General features: G+C 45.2%; 1 long non-coding RNA gene across 1 annotated transcript; it reads left to right on the top strand.

Annotated features, from left to right (window-relative positions):
• The first annotated feature begins 6,340 nt into the window (after positions 1-6,340).
• On the top strand, positions 6,341-14,594 carry LOC146855672 (uncharacterized). Its single transcript, XR_014980865.1, has 3 exons — positions 6,341-6,449; positions 6,736-6,905; positions 14,368-14,594. It is a non-coding gene; the product is annotated as an uncharacterized LOC146855672 (long non-coding RNA).
• The last annotated feature ends 4,262 nt before the right edge of the window (positions 14,595-18,856 follow it).

Raw genomic sequence — 18,856 nt, forward strand, 5'->3', positions numbered from 1 at the left:
CTGCTGCCCCCTATTTGTCGCTCCTTCTGGTGGACTTTGAGAAGGCGTTTGACTCGGTTGACTGGGGCTATTTAGAGGCAGTGTTGGAACAGATGGGCTTCGGCATTCCTTTCCGCAGCTTGGTGAAGACGCTGTATTATCGGCCCCGGGCGCAGGTCCTTATCAATGGGACTCTATCTCGTCCCTTCGCTATCAGGCGAGATACGCGGCAGGGATGCCCCCTCTCACCGATCCTGTTTGCCTTAGCGATGGAGCCCCTGGCCTGCCTTATTCGATCTGATTACTCCCTCACTGGCTGGCGGTGGCCGGGCTTTGTGGAGGATAAGATCGCGCTCTATGCCGATGATGTACTGCTGTTCCTAGCGGACCCGGCCCAATCGGGACCCCGATGCCTTTGGGCTCTGGGTCTCTTTGAGCGCACCTCTGGCCTCCGGTTAAATCCGGCCAAATCTGTCTTGGTCCCCCTTCAATTGTCTCGTGAGTATTTTGATTGGCAGTTGACGATCCCCCTTCGACAGCAATCCTTCAAATATTTGGGGATCTGGGTGGCCCTTCTCCCTGATCTTGCGTGGTCCCTCAACTTTACCCCTCTGGTCAAGCGGGTTCGTGCTTACCTCCTTAAGTGGCGCACCTTACCCCTAAACCTTCTGGGCAGGATAGCTCTATTTAAAATGATGATTTTGCCTCGCTTTTTATATATACTTCAAAACACACACCTTTCGTTCGCTCGGTCCTGGTTCCGAGAGATGGACGGGCTGGCTACTAAGTTCCTATGGGGGGGTCGGAGGCCCAGACTGGCCCTGGCCCGATGCCGCGTCCCGCCCTTTGACTGTGGTCTTGGGATGACGAACCTCTACCTCTATTACTTGGCGACCCGACTTCTGGTGGTGCATGATTGGTTCAACATCCTTGGCCTTGCCCCTATCCAGGGGATGCTATACGGGGACGTTGTCCCCCAAGCTATCCCTGATGTCACGCGTGGAGTGCTCCTGGCCTGGCGGGCCTCCCTGCGTCATACCCGCTGGTCGGGTGCGCTGACCCGACATACTCCCTTTTGGTGCGGCACCTCGCTCCGGGAGGTCGCCTCTCTTTCTGGGTTTCGACCCTGGGACCTTATTGGGATTTCCCTGCAAGGCGATGTCTGGAGTGGTACCCACTTGCGCTCATTCCAAGATTTGCAGGCCAGACACTCCCTCCATTCGTCACAGTTTTTCCGATACTTGCAGCTGCACCATGCCCTCCGCTCCTATATCTCCGAAGGCACTGCGCTCCCCGAATATAGTCCCCCTGAGGCTCAAGTCATGACAGGCAACCTGGGTCAGGGAGGGATATCCCGTATTAACCGCTCACTCACTAACAACACTCCCAACTCCCTCCCCCAGCTCCGAGACAAATGGGAGGGGTGGCTGGGGACTCTGGATGACGCTGACTGGGGGGACGCCCTGATGGCCCCTAAAATAATTGCGGTCTCGGCGAGGCTGCGGCTAGTCCAAGTATACTTCTTGCATGCTGCCTATCTCACACCGCTGCGTCTCCACCGCGCGGGACTTCGACCTGATGCCCTCTGCCCCCGCTGTTCCCATTCCCAAGCTGATTTCTATCATATGGTGTGGCTTTGTCCTGTGATACAGGGGTATTGGGAGTCAGTAGCGGGAGAGCTCTCGGAGGTCTTGGGCTGGAAGGTTCCCACTGACCCCACACTTGTTCTCCTGGGTATCACGGAGTGGCTGGACGGCACCAGGCTGAGAAGCTCTTCCTTAACACAGCGCTAGCAGTAGCTAAGAGGGACATTGCAGCTCACTGGCTGAGGAGTACCGCACCTATGTTGACATGCTGGCACAGGGGAGTAGACTGGTGTGCCGCACAGGAACGGCCTCTTTATGTGTCCAGGGGCTGTCCTAGGAAGTTTCGCCGTATCTGGGGCAAGTGGGTTGGAATCATAGAAGACTGATTTGGACTGATATGATCTCTATTTGGAAGTGGACTTATTGATATTGGCTGTTGGTGCATCAAATTTTCTGTATCATTGTGACGGGCTTGTATCCTGGTCTAGTTTTCCAAAGTGTATTTCTACATGGTGCTGTGTTCTTGGTTACAATCAAAAGGCAATAAAATTGGTTATCAAAAAGAAAATCGCCTGTATAACAAAAACACATTCTTTCAACTGTTTACAGGAGATGCCCCAGTGCTAGATCCAGGATCCAACAATGAGTTAGAAAAAGTAACAATAACCCCACTTACCTGCTAAGTGAATTTCCTCCCTTAGGATAACATTGGTGATTCTATGTGAAAAAGTTTCTAAGTGTCAACTTTTAAAATACAATAATATTCCTTAAAAATCGCAACTGTAACCAAAACGTTTTTACTCAACTGTTTACAGGAGATGTCCCAGGACTGAATCTAGGATCCAGTCCTGTGGTAAGAAAAGTAATCCAAAAAGTAATCAATTGCATTTAACTAGAAATTCCCATTGAGCGCAATGTATAATTTTGTTTGAAATTGTGTTGCCTATTGCAACAACTGTATCTATTGCATTCAAAAGTCTATTGCCTATTGAAAGTATTTATCTAAAGCATCTCATTCTGAGAAAGTATATTTTGATACCTATTGTTGGTTCTAAAATAAAACAACTATATATTTTTATACAAAACTATTGGCCTAGAGTTCAGTTCTTGAGTGTGTGAGACCATTTGCTGACTGAGTGGGTACAACAAATGCTTTACACTGTCCTCTGATCCTGCCTTACTGCTCGACCAAGCTACCACTTTAGAGAGTAAGGTTATATCTAACTTTAGCCTCTGCCAAACCTGTGGACTCTGTGCACACTGTACCTATTTGGGAACAGTATATACAGAGCCACTTTCTTACAAAGGCACTTCCAACTGGGGATGTCTGAGCACTGGAGCCGTGGTGAAAGCCTGTTTCAAGCAGGTAAAAGCCTTGGATGCCTCCTTGGTCCATAGAAAGTGAACCCCCTTTCGAAGCAGTCTAGTGATGGGGATTGCTTTCTGTGACAAATTCAGGATAAACCTGCAGTAGTTGTTTGCAAACCCCAGAAAGCACTGGACGTCTCTTGTGCTCCTGGGTATGGGCCAGTCCTGTACTGCCTTTACCTTGCGTTCTGCCATGTTCAAGCCTTCAGGACATAGCATAACCCCTAGAAACTCAACCTCGTTCACCCCAAATTCACATTTGCTCAGTTTACAAAACAAACAATACTCTATCAGTTTCTCCAACACTAAGATGACATGGTTGTTATGCTCCTCCGTTGATCCAGAATAAACCAAGATATCATCTATATACACGACCACAAAACGGTGCACATAGTCTTTCAAAACGTCATTCAGAAAATACTGAAACGCCGCCGGGGCGTTGCACAGCCCGAACGGTATCACAGTATATTCGTACAGACCATAGCGTGTCTTAAAGGCCGTTTTCCACTCATCCCCCTCTCAGATGCGTACCAAATGATACGCTCTTCTCAAGTCTAATCTAGTGTAAATCGTGGCTTCCCGTACTTGATCCAACAGGACTGAGATATGGGGCAAAGAATATCAGTTCCGCACTGTGTTCTTGTTTAGCATTCTATAATCGCAACATGCTCTGAACCCGCCACTAGCCTTAGCTATAAAGGAAAGAAGAGAGGCAGCCGGAGAACGTGAGGGTCTGATAAAATCGATCTCCCAGAAAATGATCCAGATACTCCCTGAGATAGCGAGTCTCTGGTTCTGACAAGGCGTAAACCCTACAAACTGGAATGTTCGCACCCCCAATCAAATCAATCTGACAATCATACATCCGATGAGGCGGAAGCTGTTCTGCCTGTACCTTACTGAATACATCCTGAAACTGAGCACACACTTCAAGCAACTCTACTTCCTTCTCCGCTGCCGTAGCTTCTCAAAACGGGAAGGTGAGAGCTGTAGCTTGTGACTTAAGGTCCTGCATACAGTGCTCTTCGCAATCAGAGGATAGAAACTGTTCGGTCTTGTTCTTCCAGTCTATGGTGGGATTGTGGTGCCAGAACCATGGCATTCCCACTATCACCTCATACTGAGGGGCACCGATGATGTTCAAGGCTATCTCTTCTAGATGCTGTTTTGCCCCGTTTTCTATAGACAACCTGACGTATTCTGTTTGCTCAGTGATGAGACCCGACTTTAAGGGTTTACCATCCACAGCCAAAACCTCCTCGGGGGTGTCTCTAAGTACACTACCCACCGCTATTTGTCGTACCAACCCACTATCAATGAAATTCCCCTTTGCGCCGGAATCCAACATGGCTAGTACTAGATGCACTTGGTGTTTGTATTCCAACCCCACTGCCAACACTATGTGTGTTTCGGTATCCTTTACCCTGTTGGTGGACAAAGAGGGTATTTTCCACTCCTTCTCAGGCACTAGTGCCAAAGGAGTGGTGCCTGAAGCTCCTGCTTCCGTACCCACCACTGACACTGTAGCCTTCTTATTCTTGTAGGAATAACCTTGTGACTACGTACGAAATGTCCTCGCTTACCACAGTACATACACAGCCCTTGTGTACGTCGGCTCTCTCGCTCAACTCGTGAGAGAGTTGCCCCTATGGCCCCTATCTTCATGGTTTCACTCCCCGTATCGGTGGACCCTGTCTCTTTCCTGGCAAACTTGTCCGACCTATAGAAGGACCTGTCACCTCTATGTTTCCCGGCACCTCTCTCAGACATGCGACCATCCAATCTCAACATCAAATTAATTAAATCAGAGCAGGTAACAGGTTGTGGGTCGATCTGAGCTATGAACTGAACACAATGGACCCACCTTCGGGTACCAACTCAAGCCGCACAGCCGAATATTTGAATGAATCCAATCAATCAAATTGTTAATTTATTCTTCATTTTAATCCAACCTTTTACTCAATGTTTTCACCAGTTTTCTCCATTCTTCAATTCATTTTATCCATTCATATTCCACAGCAAAGATAATCACATAAACACCGGAGCGGTGATAGCTTTCTCATGTCACGTCTTTATTGAGAACTGCCCAATGCATTTCGGGATTTCCCTTCATCAGGGGCATCTACAATACAAATGATATTTTGAAGACATTTATATGCAAAACCAATGTCATAATTCTCATATATCTAATTAAATCTCTCATAAAATAACGAACTACCTTACTCTACTGTGGCTTAAACTGGGGTTTTATCTATGTTAAAATAAACATGACGTCAATCACAATCCCGTTTTCAAAAAACAGCGTTTTGTTTGTGTTCAACCCTACAAAACATGGTTCACATAACTCCCATGGCTATTCTAAACTACCTATTCAAGACCTCAAACTACTCAAAACTAAATCTACTCACCGTGACTTATACTGCATTCTGTTTGAACATGCCCAATTTCTATCGGTACGTTAACTGTTCAAAAAGTGCCGCAGCACGTAACTCTTACAACTTCATGATGGGCTCAAGTACTACAAACGAATGTGGCTGATTTATCTCCCCTCCCCAGATACAGCCGGTAATTGGTCACATGTGCACTCTACGTTAAACCAACGGTTTTTCAACTTCCGATTTCACCCTCTATACGTCGAGGCGTCAAGCTATACTACATTACCCAAAGTGCATCTATTCTGAACCTTATGTTACTATAATTTTTTAGTGAATGTTTGGTGGTCACAAAAATGATAACCCCTTAAAATATCCTAATCGCTGCAATCGTTATTCATAAAAACCACAAGAGTTCGTTAAAAAAGTCCGGTTTTTCATACTCTGAATGACTGTTCTCTTCACATTTCTCATCGTCGTTGGTGACCGGAGGCCTCACTCCTGTGTTCCATTATCTTTGCATTTATATGTATATCATTTGTTCAACGTTTCCATAAACATTTTAATCCATGGGTGCAAACTCACTAGTAGGACGAAAAAGATTCATGCTATGAAAAGTCAACAAAGTGAGATGCACACCTCTGGTGTGCATCTCACTTTGTTGACTAATGGAACACAGGAGTGAGGCCTCCGGTCACCAACGACGATGAGAAATGTGAAGAGAACAGTCATTCAGAGTATGAAAAACCGGACTTTTTTAACGAACTCTTGTGGTTTTTATGAATAACGATTGCAGCGATTAGGATATTTTAAGGGGCTATCATTTTTGTGACCACCAAACATTCACTAAAAAATTATAGTAACATAAGGTTCAGAATAGATGCACTTTGGGTAATGTAGTATAGCTTGACGCCTCAACGTATAGAGGGTGAAATCGGAAGTTGAAAAACCGTTGGTTTAACGTAGAGTGCACATGTGACCAATTACCGGCTGTATCTGGGGAGGGGAGATAAATCAGCCACATTCGTTTGTAGTACTTGAGCCCATCATGAAGTTGTAAGAGTTACGTGCTGCGGCACTTTTTGAACGGTTAACGTACCGATAGAAATTGGGCATGTTCAAACAGAATGCAGTATAAGTCACGGTGAGTAGATTTAGTTTTGAGTAGTTTGAGGTCTTGAATAGGTAGTTTAGAATAGCCATGGGAGTTATGTGAACCATGTTTTGTAGGGTTGAACACAAACAAAACGCTGTTTTTTGAAAACGGGATTGTGATTGACGTCATGTTTATTTTAACATAGATAAAACCCCAGTTTAAGCCACAGTAGAGTAAGGTAGTTTGTTATTTTATGAGAGATTTAATTAGATATATGAGAATTATGACATTCGTTTTGCATATAAATGTCTTCAAAATATCATTTGTATTGTAGATGCCCCTGATGAAGGGAAATCCCGAAATGCATTGGGCAGTTCTCAATAAAGACGTGACATGAGAAAGCTATCACCGCTCCGGTGTTTATGTGATTATCTTTGCTGTGGAATATGAATGGATAAAATGAATTGAAGAATGGAGAAAACTGGTGAAAACATTGAGTAAAAGGTTGGATTAAAATGAAGACTAAATTAACAATTTGATTGATTGGATAAGAAAAAACTGGCATATAGAGGTGTGCATCTCACTTTGTTGACTTCGATCTGAGCTATCACATCCTTCAACTCATCGCACAAACCCTTATAAAAAAGAGACATCCTTTTTTCCTCGGGCCATGCCGCTTCCAAAACCAACCGATTAAACTTAGTTAAGTATGTTACTAGTTCCTGTCTCCCTTGTCGTAGTTCCAGCAGCTCCCTATCGGCACTATAGGTAGTGGTCCTCCTATCGAACACTCTCTCAAAAGTCGACCGAAAAGCATCCCAGTCAGATAACACAGGGTCATTGTTCCTAACCAACGGAACCGCCCAATTAGTGGCATCCCCTATCAAGTATGAAATCGCAACAGCCACCCAGGAGTGATTACTCGGAAAGGATGAGGGTTTACAGGAGAAGTGTAGAATGATCTGGGTTAAAAACACTTGAATTTTTAAGGGGTCACCGCATATCTTTCTGGGCCGGTTAACGGTATCGGAGGAGGGACCGTGACCTGTATTTGAGGGGTGCTGGAGGCTGATACATCAAAAGGATTCCTAGCCAACCTGTCTACCCTTTCATGTAAAGCCGCAGTTTCAAGCCTAGAGGCCGCCAGCTCCTGTTGAACTGAGGTCAATGCTTGAACCACATCGTCCATGGACGCCATGTATTACCATCCCCCGGACCGGGAGGCGTAACCTATCTTGGGTGCGTACTTCTGTCAAGGTCCTTATACTCCTCGGGGTCCGGTTGACGCAATAAGGGGTTCACCCCTTGACATCCCCAAACTCCAACTGAAAGTTACAGATTTGTAGGGCGATCAAGTGAGGGAAAGGAAAGGATGGGAACAGCAGGGAGGAGAACCTGTAATACAAAGACACACAGAGTAAGTACACATCCACAATCCTACTCTCAATAGGTTTCGCTAAATGTATATAAATACCTTAATAACTTATCCACCATAGTACTACAGCCAGCCGGCTTAGCCAATGAAAACAACCAGTCTCCCGGGGTGGATACCTCGCCGCCAAGACCTGGAACACCCTCCCAACCCACCTACGACAGACCCAAGACCTACTCGCCTTCAGAAGACTCCGCAAGACCTGGCTCTTCGAGCAGTAGCGGCACCCCCCCCACCCCACCCCCCCCCCCTCAGCGCCTTGAGACCCTCACGGGTAAGTAGCGCGCTTTACAAGTACCTTGATTGATTGATTGATTGATAGGTCTACAAAACAGAACACAAACACATGAGTCATACACAATTCCCATACATACTCATGCTAGATAAGGAACCCTGTGCCTAGCACATCCAGTACCCAGTTCTCTGGTGCTCACCAGGACAAGAAAGAATAACTTCAGCTGAATACACCAAGGTACATAGTCTCGTCTCAAGAATCCACTTGTTCATACTACAACCTTCTGCCAGAAATGCCAATCCGTGCTCCCATAGTCCAAAACCACAAGAATCAGCTTATTAAATAATGTCAAAAACCAAAAAAGCTGTTCCCAACTTAATTAACCTAACGTTCGATTCCAGGGAGAATCCTGCTTCCATAAATTGAACTAAATAGTCCAGCACTTCCTAATGACTAAAAGAGTCTATCCGGTTAACTCACCGGGTCTCTATTAAGCGTGTCTTCACACTCCGCGGTTTCTGCACCACCCGCAGTGTCCAGCCGTTGCTCACGGCCGGACGCTGCGGTTCCTCATTTGGAGTTCCTATTCTGAAGGGCTCCAAGCTCCGCGGTAATAACCGCCCACTGAAATCCCACACAGCAATGTCCAAATAAAATGCGCTCACTGCCGAGCGTTGCCAATTTCTATCCCGCTCCGCGGTTTCTTCACCGCAACCGCATACCTCTAGAGATGCTTCTCACTGGAACTCCCAATAGAGACTCCGACGTCCGATCGAGCCTAAACAAGTCAAAAAATAAACAGTATTACGCACGATTGCCAACGTGCATCGCGTCTACTTGTAGACGCTGGCTCCGCCCCTCCTGCCTCTGGGAATTCTAGTCATACAGCTAGGCAGGCGCGAAAACCCCACAAATCCTGACACAGACCTTCCTGGCAGCTGCAGCCGACACAAGCATCAGTTTATTTTTTCGCTCCATAGGGGAACTCCAGCCCGGTTTAAAACACCTAGGGGGTGTCAGAAATTCCCCCAGGTATTGCTGATACTGATGACTCCCCCAGGAGGTGATAGACACAGGCTTTTACATCAAGGCCCGGTTGGCCAACATTATGCATTACCCTTTTATTGCTCCTCAGACAGCAGCAACAAAAAAACAATAGAATTAGAACACTACCAAATTCTTAGAACATTGAACATGTATAAACACACAGAACTGGCAGCCATCTTCCTCTTTTGTTGCTGCTCAGTGATCAGATAAGATGGAATTTAATTGATTGAAATAATTTAAATTAAGAATGTGATAAGGGATATTGGTGTGTGGTTAATGATTAATTGTGTTGGGATATTATAGGGAGGATATAAATTAGAAGATTTATATGTGAAAAAGGATGAAGAAATTGTTTTAATTTGGAAACGTTATGATTTTAGCTTGTTGCTTAAGACAGGAATCTGAATAGAGGAAGATGGTAATGAGATTGAGTAGGAATGAGATTGTGTCCGTAGTGCGTGTTTAATATTAGTTTAAACGGAAAAATACCTTGGTGAGGGTTGGTGGACAGTGCGTGTGTGAGCGCGAGCTCTGTAAGCTTTGCTTCGCGTGCGGGTCAGACAGTCATGCGCGAGCTCTGCTTCGCATGCGGGGAGACTTCCAGTGTTATGATCGCGTGAGGAGGAATATTTGAATTTTGAACAGAGGGGGCCGCCGTACGCACGTAGCGTGCGGCGGCCATTTTAGGAGATTGGGAAAGGTGTAATGGATTAACATGGTGTGAGAGGGAGGCCATATTTTGGGATAATAAGTAACGAAGTGTGTTATAACGAGGAGAGTTTTTCTGACAGAAATCGGTGGTCGATCAGGTGTCGGTAGAGTTGTGGTGCTTAGCGGAGAGTTATTGAATTTAGGGCAAAAAGTACATCTAGGGAGAAAGGTAATTTTGAAGAGTTTGATGTAAAGAGAATAGATTAAATAAATAAATAAGTAAATGAAGGAGAGAGAGAAAGAGGAAAATTTAAAAAAGAAAAGAAAGTGAATATATTAATTAAATATATAATTAAAAGAGAATGGCAGGAGTTGAGTGTAGTTTTGAGGACAGCTACATGGAGAAGATGTTTGGTGAGATGTCAGCTTCAATAGATGAAAAAATAGAAAGCAGTATGGAGAAAGGGATGCAGAGAAGAATGAGGGAGGAAGAGAGTTATTGGACCACTGAGGAACATGAAATGGTACCGAGTGGTTCGAAAGATAGAAAAAAGAAGACTCAGAAAAGGAAGATCGGTGAGTCGATAAAAAAAGGGAAAGAACGTAAGGTTAAAAAAAATGAGGCTATAAAGGCCAAAGAGGGAGCCAAAAGGGCACAAAAGGTGAAACATACAAGTGTTTCATGTGATTCCACATCATCTAGCGGAGATGTAGAGCTAACTTGTAGCTCAAGCATGGAGGATTCTGATGTGGAGATTGTACCAGTAAAAAGGAGGAAGATTAAGGATTGTGAAATTAAATTGGAAAATAAGGAGATTTTAGATCCTCAGGGTGAGGATATGTTTAATCCTTTATTGATTCAGCATCCTCTCTCTCCACAATGGGCTCCAGTGGAGCATGTAGCAAAATACGTAAAATACTGGATTAGAAGGGAGATTCCAAAGGAAGTCAGGACAAAAATGCGAAGTGAGTGCCCTAGACCAAGTCTAGATAGTAAGGTTGCTTACACGCCGGAGTTAGATCAGAAAATGATGGCGTTCATAAATAAATATGGGAAGGACCCAAGAAAAGGTCTGGAGAAAGGGCTTAAAGGTTGTCAGGACAGACTTTTGGATGTCTTGGGACCGCTCACTAAGATTTTTGATTTGTGCGAGGATTTTGGAGTGGATGTCGCAGAGATGCGTCAATGGGTCCAGAGGGCCATTTGTTTATTGGGAAATGCTAATACAGCGATTTGTATTGAAAGAAGAAAATCAATACTGTTCAAGATTGATCCTAAATTGGCGGATTTAGCCAATAAGGAACCGGGTGAGAGAAGCGATGGCTTGCTCTTTGGGGATGAGTTTGTAAAAAACATGTCTCGTTATGTGAGCACGTTTAGTTCATTGGAGAAAGCTCAAAACGATATTAGAAGAGTTTTTGGAGTGGCTGGGAGGATGCGGGCCGTTTCCCCGGCCGAGGACAATTCCTTTCAAGAGCAAATTTTGGAAGAGGAGGAAGGCCCTATTTTTCGGGTTATGGATCAAACAATTACAGTTCGAGAGGAGGACAGGGAGTGTTTTTCCCTCAGAGGCAGAGAAGTAGGGCAAGAGGAATGCGTCCTGAGGACGAGCAAGAGGTGCCTCAGGTAAAATGCAATCTAGACCCTTTTTCTATCCAAATAAAGTTGGGCGGCAGACTAGCCATTTTTGTTTCGAGATGGAAAGAGATAACCAGGGATCCATGGGTTTTGGAACAGGTTACAAAATAGACTTTGTGCAGATACCGGTTCAGTTAAGGATTCCGAACATTTTGAGGTTCACGAAGGATATGGAGGATTTGGTGACGAAAGAGATAGAAGAGTTAGAGGAGAAGGGTGCCATAGAGGTGGCAAGGAGTGTCGAAGGAAGTTTTATAAGCAACATTTTCCTAGTGGAAAAAAAGGAGAAAGGTATGCGGCCTGTGATAAATCTGAAGGAATTAAACGATTGGGTGGTGTGCAATGACTTCAAGATGGAGGGGATCCACATGTTGAGGGATCTCTTAAGGAAGGGAGATTGGTTAACAAGATTAGATCTGAAGGATGCTTATTTGACAATTCCTATGTGCAAGGATCAGAGGGATTTTCTACAGTTCCGGTGGAAGGGAAGGTTGTGGAGGTTCAAGAGTCTACCATTTGGTTTGAGTTCGGCACCATGGTGTTTCACGAAGGTGATGCGTCCAACAGCAGCTTGGTTGAGGTCAAGAGGAATACGTTTGATAGTTTATCTGGACGATTTTTAAATCATGGCGGAAGGGAAGGATTTGGCAAAGGAGCAGACGGAGTTTGCTGTGAAAGTAATAGAGGATCTAGGTTTTGTGGTGAACAAGGAGAAGTCTTGTGTGGATCCTCAGCAGACAATTCAGTTTTTAGGTTTTCAGATTCAGACATTGGAATGTTTGTTGAAATTGCCAATGATGAAGGTGAGGAAAATAAGGAAGGAAGTGGGACGAGTGATGAAGTCGGAATGGATTACGTTGAGACAGTTAGCTCGGTTGCTGGGTCTGTTATCAGCATCAATTCAAGCGATTTTTCCAGCCCCTCTACATTACAGGGCATTACAGAGATTGGAAGCTTTTCATTTAAGGAGGGGGGAAAAATATTCTCAGAAGATTGTGTTGAATCTGGAGTCGAAAGACGAATTGAGGTGGTGGATGATGAATCTGGAGGCTTGGAATGGCAGAGCAATTTTCGGGGAGGTACCGGAAGTAGAGATAGAATCGGATGCGAGTCTTCAAGGTTGGGGAGCGAGATGTGGTTTGGTCTCGACAGGGGGCAAGTGGTCAAGGAAAGAGAAGGAGATGCACATAAATTGTCTGGAGCTGCTAGCAGGGTCATTTGCGGTAAAGAGTTTTATGAAGGACAGGGTGAAATGTTGTGTGTTGTTAAAGATGGACAACTTGTCGGCGGTAAGGTATGTGAACAAGTTGGGAGGACCACGATCGAGAGGTCTGGCAGAATTAGCAAAGGATTTTTGGAATTTTTGTTTAGAGAAGGAAATTGTAGTCCAGGCTCAGTATATTCCGGGTCTGTGCAACGTAGAAGCGGATTGGTCTTCAAGGTATCTCAGAGATGTGAGCAATTGGAAACTTCAGAGAGAGAGCTTTTTGAAGTTGGAGAAGAGATGGGGTCCTTTTCAGGTGGATCTTTTTGCGGACAGACTGAATTGTCAGTTGAGGGAGTTTTACAGCTGGAGGCCAGATCCGGAGGCAAAGGGTTTAGATGCTTTTCTTCAGGATTGGAGCACGGGGAGATGTTATGCGTTTCCCTATTCTCATTGATTCAGAGAGGTCTGATGAAAGTCAGGAGGGAGAGGGCAGAGATGGTGGTTATAACGCCATTTTGGAGGAGTCAAGTGTGGTTTTCAGATATGATGGATCTGTTGATAGAGGATCCGGTGTTGTTACCAGATTTGAGGGAGATAATTCTGGATCCGGAAGGGAATGTGCACGATTTAGCGATGAGTGGTCAGTTGAGACTGGTGGCGTGGCTGATTTCAGGAGAGTGTGGCAAGTGCATGGGTTATCGAAGGAGGCTGAAGTACTTATCGCTGAATCATGGTCTAAAGGGACAACAAAGGTTTATAGATCAGCTTGGAGACGATGGTCTGATTGGTGTTTTAGGAGCACCTGTAGTGGAAGTGGTTAATTATTTGTCAGAACTGTTTAAGTCAGGTCTTGCATATAATATGGTTAATATTAGCAGATCGGCGATTTCTGCAGGTCATGTTTTGGTGGATGGTATGCCTGTAGGGCAGAATGTGCTGGTCAATAGGTTGGTTAAGAGTCTAAGGTTGTTTTTACCTCCAAAGGCAAAATATGGTGTATTATGGGATATCTCGTTGGTTCTAAAGGAATTGGATAGCTGGGGTAGTAATGTTACAATGGATCTGAGATTTCTATCTTGGAAGATGGCAATGCTTCTTTGTTTGGTGTCTTGTAGAAGGGTTTCTGATATTAAGGCATTGGAGGTAGATTCTAGGTGTTATCAACCTGAAGGGGTGTGTTTTGAGTTAAGGAAAAGAACGAAGTGTATGTCTAGAACTATTTTCTATCCTAATTTGGAGGGAAATGAAAATTTGTGTATTGTTCGGTGTTTGAGGGAGTATGAAAGAAGGACTATGACTTTAAGACAGGGAGGAAGTTCGCAACTTTTAATTTCTTATAAGAAGCCTTTTAGGCCTGTGTCAACGCCTACATTGGCAAGGTGGGTGAGAGAAGTAATGTTGAGGTCAGGGGTAGATACTAGTGTTTTTGGGGCTCATTCTGTTAGGGGAGCTATGGCGTCAAAGGCGTATATAAAAGGTTTTAGTTTGAGTGGAATTATGAAGGCTGCAGATTGGAGCAATGAAGCTACTTTTAAGAAATTCTATTTTAAGCCGGTGGAAAATGTCTTAGATAGAGTGTTGGGTGAACTTTGAACATGCATAATGTTGGCCTCCGGGCCTTGATGTAAAATGCAGATTTTCCACATTTAGAAATGAGTAGAAAATCATGATTTTAATAAAGGCACGGAGGCTAATATTATCCCTCCACTGTACCCTCCCAATTTTATTAATGTTTGTTCTTTCTTTATTATGCAGGATAAGGCGAATGGAGAAGGAATTAAAGGTTCGAGGAAGTCATTGGCAAGGAAGTTGAACTTTGTTACTATTTAATAAGAGACTTTGGATTTTATTCTTCGCAGCATACAAAGAGGAAGATGGCTGCCAGTTCTGTGTGTTTATACATGTTCAATGTTCTAAGAATTTGGTAGTGTTCTAATTCTATTGTTTTTTTGTTGCTGCTGTCTGAGGAGCAATAAAAGGGTAATGCATAATATTAGCCTCCGTGCCTTTATTAAAATCATGATTTTCTACTCATTTCTAAATGTGGAAAATCTGCATTTGTCTTGGCCGGTACGGAGCTTGCAGATTATGCCTAATAACGTGGTCTTTTATTGAAGTCATACTGTGATTACCTGGTTATCATTGTTTATGTCACGTGGTGTGTGAAGAGTTACATTGAGCGAAAATGGGGTCTGCATTGAAAAAGTCATTAATTCCTATTGTTGAGGGAGGGAAAATACAGCTGGAAGATTCTCCTGCCTATGAAATAATGCTAAATGTAGGGCTCTATGAGTGTATGTGGTTAAAACAATGAAAATGAGATCACTTCAAGTGACAAGAACATGCAATTTCCTTTAGAGGGCACCTTTAATGTGAGAAAGCTTGAGAATTTGAGGGACGTTTTGAATGAGAGAAAACCGCAACTAAGACCTGTGCAGTCTGAACCATTGAATGAGTGAGATCATACAGCAATTGAGAAAGAATGAAAGAAAATAAAGTCAGGCTGAAAATTTTCTAAGCCGTTGTTTAGATTAAAGATGGTGGATTCAGAGAAAAGCATGGAGAGAGGATACAATGTTGAGTGTGGGTGGATTACCTGCAATTGCTAATGAGACAGACAAAATACAAATAATGAAACTAAAATTGAAAAATTAAAAGAATTTTTTTTTAGAACGATTTGGATGAGGAGGATAGATTTTTAGATAATTTATTAGACTCTTGACCTCCCCAATATAAGGATGATTTACGAACCCCAATGTGGAGGTGGAGAGACTGGAGTCAATTTCAGAGATGCTGTAGGTAGACTTGAATACATTGTTTGGAATTATTGTCCTCAAGGATTTATGGGCTGAATGTAAAGCAGCCGTAACATGGCCGACTGGAGAGCCTCCAAGAGTGCATTATTAAAACAGTCCAGCTCGAATTGTCATGGAAAAGTACAGCGAAATGATAACACACTTGAAGCAAAAGGTTCCAGAGAGAGAGGTGAATTGGTAAAAAATCATGAGAGCTACTCAACAGCCAATTGCATCACTGTATGCATATTATGAGAGGTTAATGAGAATATACAGAATGTTCTTTGGAGTAGATCTGACAGAAGAGGGCATTAGTGGTTTTGTTTCAGCCTTTGTGTTAGGTCTGTGGCTGGAGCTTTGTTCTCATCGTCAGTGGAGTGTGATGCAGTGTAGACAGAATATTGAGAAGATATTGAAGTATGCTTAGTACTGTAGTGTCTGCTTCAATTCAAAACAGAGGATACTGAAGGAAAAGCTCATGTTTGCTGAGACAAAGCGCTTTCAGAGGAGTGGTAGGAATCAGATGATGGATTCAGGTTTTGATTCAGGTTTTGTTGATAGTACAAATTCTGCCGCAAATTCAGGTATGCAAGGAGTGGGTATGCAGGGAAGCAATGTACAGCATGCACAAGTTGGTAATGTTGTTCTGCAGGGTAGAGGTGAAAGAAAAGTACTCCCTGCCACTATGTGGGTGTGTTAGACACTGGAAACACGAGTGTATATAAAATCCAAATCAAATACAAAACAATTTACAAATGTAGAATGCAAATCAGGCAGCACAGAATGGGATATATGCAATCATGCCTGTAACTCCAGTGATGCAGCAAACCTTTCGAAATAAAATGCCTAATTTTCAACAAAATCTGTTCTTCCTCGCGGAGCCTGCCCAGTCTGGACCCAGATGCCTCCAGGTACTCCACACCTTTGAGCAGGTCTCGGGTCTGCACCTGAACTCCGCCAAATCAACCTTGGTACCCATACACCTATCAAGAGACTGTTATGACTGGCAGTCAAATATACCCATCAGGCGGAAGTCGTTCAAATGCCTGGGGATTTAGGTCACTTTACTTCCCTAGTTGGCATGGTCGCTCAATATCGGCCCGTTGTTCAGGAAAGCCAAAGAAATTCGCCATAGATGGCAAGCCTTGCCACTTAACCCCTTACGAAGAATCACCCTTTTTAAAATGATGATTCTTCCCCGATTCCTATGTATCATCCAAAAAAACCCAGTTCACTTGGTTCAGAAAACTAGACAGCCTGGCTACAAAGTTTCTCTGGAGTGGTGCGAGAGCATGAATGGCGCTCACCCGCTGCCAGATCCCACCTTTCGAGGGGGGCATGGACATGACAAATCTCAACTTATATTACTTAGCAACCTGTCTACTCATTTTACATGATTGGTTCAATGGAGGCTGGTCGGACCCAGCATACAGGGTCGAACTGAGAGGACTGGAACTCCCCAAAATTCAGGCAATTATGTCTGGAGGACCGATACCCAAGGCCCTGCCTACAGTGACTCTCATGGTTATGTTGGCCTGGTGCGCTTCCCTGCGCCATACCCAGTGGGGGAACAAGCTGAACCAGCAAACGCCCCTCTGGCAGGGCGCCTGGCTTAGACAGGTGGGAGAATTGAAGTGGTTCAGAGGTTTGGATCTTATTGGTATCTCGCAACTAGGCGACATATAGGTTGGAGACCATACACGTTCATTCCAGGACCTACAGACCCGTCACTCACTTCACCCGTCGCAGTTTTATAAATATTTGCAGCTACGCCATGCCCTCAACAAATATATGTCAACTGGCACAACACTCCCAGAATACAGCCCATTAGAAGCCCAGACCATGATGGGGGACCTGGGGAAGGGAGGGGTATCACAAATCTACCGCTCCTTAACTAACAACAGCCCAACCACCCTGGACTCGTACAGACGCCGATAGGAGACTTGGCTAGGTTCCCTGGAGGACGAGGACTGGAGGGATGCCTTGATGGCCCCCAAAACCATCACTTCTTCTGCCAAGCTCCGCTTGGTCCAACTGTACTATCTTCACTCCACTTACAAAGATAAGCTCCGGACTGCCTTCACAGAGCAGGCCTAAGACCAAATCCATCTTATACACGTTGTGGGCTAATGCCGGCAGACTTCTACCACATGGTGTGGACATGCCCCCTCCTTGCCCCATATTGGGATTCACTGGAAACGGAGCTCACTGAGGTCCTGGGTTGGGGGGTCCCACACAATCCTCTGCACATGCTCCTGGGGGTCATGGACGGGTTGGACGGATCTAGAGCTGACAAAATCTTCCTGGGAACCGCCACCATCGTGGCCAAATGCGACATTGCTGCCACATGGAAGAATCCGGTCCCTCCAAGTATAACCAAGTGGCATAGGGGGGTGGACTACAGGCACAGAAGAAACTGCTTTGTGAGGCAAGGTGATGCCCGGCCAAACATCGCAAAGTGTAGGGCAAATGGTTGGGCCAGATAGAGTAGAGGGGTTGCTCATCCCCTCCCTGCCTAAACCTGTACACAGCAACGTGGGATTGTGAGTTGCATTGCATGTTAATGCGCATCAGTAATAGTAATCTTTCATTGTCCTCATTTGCATCGCTGAAATGTGCTGTACCGTTCATTTTCTTAAAAAACAATAAAAGTTGATTATCGGGCGTGGCAAGATGGCCGATCGGACGTAGCCCATCTCGTCTCCCGGTCCACGCGTGCTCTTGGTGCTGAAAAGTGCGGCTGCGGGCACCTAGAAGCGCCACAAACTGAGCCATCGCCTTGCGAGGATGTGAGGCACTTGCGGAGGTCATTTCTACCCTTTGACCGCCGTGGGAAGTGTCCCGTTTGGCATCGCTGTCGAGGAGGAGGAACGCGCTGCAAACAAAATGGCGGCGAGAATCCTGCGGTAACGGGAACCTTTCCCGACTTTTCAGTGACAGCACGGAAACAGAAGCCCATCTGAGGAGCGCCTCAACACCCAAGGTAGAGCTTGAATCTGGGGCGATAGCGGCAGCAAGCGTGACTCTTTAATCTGGCCGAATGCTGCATTCTCTGTTTCTGCCTGACCTCAAGATGGCGGCCACGCTTCTCCAAATGGCGTCGATCTTCAATCTTCCCGTCCTGTGCTACGGGGGCGCCAGCGGTCCTCGCGTCGGAGGGCCCATCCAATGCAGTGCTTAGCGCTTCCACACCTACAAACCCTGCGATGCTGGCACATGATTGCAAATAACCTGACTGCATGGAAGCTTTCACCCATTACTGCATTGCTGTTACCCTGCTCATACTCCTTCCCCCAAGTGTGAGCCCTCTCAGCGCATACTCACCAGGACGACAGCACCTTGTGTCGGCGACCCTGGACGTCGCGGCGGGGCGCCGCGCTGCCCCCACTGCAGCCTCCTTTCAATAGGGCTCTTTCAGACTGAGGAACAGATCCACAGGGCTCTCTTTA

The sequence above is a fragment of the Triturus cristatus genome, chromosome 4_1 (assembly GCF_964204655.1).
Source record: "Triturus cristatus chromosome 4_1, aTriCri1.1, whole genome shotgun sequence".
NCBI classification, from domain to species: domain Eukaryota; kingdom Metazoa; phylum Chordata; class Amphibia; order Caudata; family Salamandridae; genus Triturus; species Triturus cristatus.